At 34.1% G+C, this 2,044-nt stretch overlaps 1 non-coding gene across 1 annotated transcript; it reads right to left on the bottom strand.

Moving 5' to 3' along the window:
* Nucleotides 1–1,672: 1,672 nt before the first annotated feature.
* On the bottom strand, nucleotides 1,673–1,775 carry LOC131608308 (U6 spliceosomal RNA). Its single transcript, XR_009285577.1, has one exon. It is a non-coding gene; the product is annotated as a U6 spliceosomal RNA (small nuclear RNA).
* Between the last annotated feature and the right edge of the window lie 269 nt (nucleotides 1,776–2,044).

Raw genomic sequence — 2,044 nt, 5'->3', positions numbered from 1 at the left:
TCTAATAATGGCTACTATATTCTGTTCTGTTTTCTATCAGTGTTATAATACAGTATAATGAACACACATTGTTTATCATAACATTATGTATTAAACCAACAAAAGCATTGTTACAAAAACAATATTCAACCCTAGGCTCAAAATCCCAACAATAATGGATATTTTTAACAATCCTCTGATGTGGAGAACCTTGTTCTTCGATTTGAAAAATTTCTTCTTTTACCTATGAATCTTCAAATACCTTTCATCAACAACTTCATCATCAAACAACTTGAAGAAATTACAACCCTTATCTATATAATTTTTGTAATTTCTACAACTCCACAATTTCCCCCCAAAGTCCATACTATTCATATCACTCACCGTACGGAGGATACAATCATAACACTCCCTCCTCTGGTTTCTACGAAGTACACATCCAGTTGTTCCAATGGAATGAGTGTTGGACATTGAAGCACTGGTTGGCAACTTTGCCATTAGAGAAGATGAAAACCCTAGGAACAAAATAACCCAACAATATAAATGTTGCAAGAATGTAAGAAGAAAGGTGATGGAACCCTAGGGTAGCTTAAATACGTGATGGAACAAAAGTGTAAGAATAAGCACCTTCTGGAAACGCATGTTGAAGACAAATGAAAACCTCAAACGCATTTTAAATTCATTTCGCTGAGTCAGTAATGCCACGTTGGCATCAGTTAATGTTGTTTTCAGAAAAACTAACGGAAGAGACCAATGATGCTAACGAAAGCAATTTAAGGGACCAAAGTGTTACGTTTTTTTATTAAGGGACTTAAACGAAACACACAATTAAGTAAGAGGACTTTGGTGACTAATCCTGCCTACATTTTTTTTTGAGGGGGAGAGTCCACCACAATAACTTGCTATTGTGTCTCCCAAGTGTTGCTTTTGCATTGCACTATTGCAATAGCCTGACACACTCCACCAAACCTATTTCAATTTTTATGACCTTTAACTAGATCAATACATAGGTTATGTTTACTTTTGCAGAATGCAAGAGCAAAAATTAGTGAGCCATCAATTGATTTGGAATAAAACTCTAGGATAAAATAGGCTTTACGGGTATGATTTTCAAGGGTATGATTCCCAAAGAGTGAAGTAGTATTCATAGGTCCACAAACATTTAAATGGTCCAATTCAAGTTTTTCATAACCAACCCTTTTGGCACCACCACTCCATCATAATAAAAATACATCAAAGACTTTCTACATAAAGCCAACATGACCAATGCCAATCCCATAAATTATAATTCAATCAATATATGACGAATGTTCATAAATTATCATTTCGTCCACAATTTGAAAAAATGAAACACTAGTACAAAAATAAATGTGACAGAATCATACTGCTAGACCAATTCCTTGGTCAGCTAAAATGTATACTTTCTTGTGCCTAACTTTAGTTACTGAGATACTGTATAGACATATAATTCTGTGTTATTTTTAAATCTTAGTCACATCAACTATTGTGTTGAATGTATGTTCATGTATTTGGAGAATTTGTGATGTGCAAATAACACTACTTAATCTTAAGTCAAAAAGAACCATTTCGCGATAGACAAGCTAAGTAGTGTTATATCATTCTCTCTTTTAAGTAATTTGTCCATTTTGGTTTTAAAAAGGATCTTGCGATGAACAGGCATTGAAATTGCAAAAAAAATTTGGACCATTTCCCGATTTGTGCGTGTCATCCTTGCGCAGGGGCCATGCTAATCTTCTCTGTATCGTTCCAATTTTATCGGATGTCCCCGAAGGGACAAGCATTGAGTGAGTATCTGTTATATATAAACACAATAAAATAAAACAAACCAGCCGATGTGGGACTACAAGTAACTAAACAAACATAACACAGTTAGTTCTTCTTGCTCTGTCAAACCTGCTTATTATTTCTCTTATTCAATCAATCTGCATATATATGTATAATTTGTTATGTTATGTTGCCTCAACCTGTAGTAATTGATTATATATACACACTCCAGAATCAAGAAAATTCTTCAAGGTGCACCATAGATACCTGATATATACTT

This window comes from Vicia villosa, linkage group LG5 (assembly GCF_029867415.1).
Source record: "Vicia villosa cultivar HV-30 ecotype Madison, WI linkage group LG5, Vvil1.0, whole genome shotgun sequence".
NCBI classification, from domain to species: domain Eukaryota; kingdom Viridiplantae; phylum Streptophyta; class Magnoliopsida; order Fabales; family Fabaceae; genus Vicia; species Vicia villosa.
This window is presented reverse-complemented; position numbering and strand designations above follow the sequence as displayed.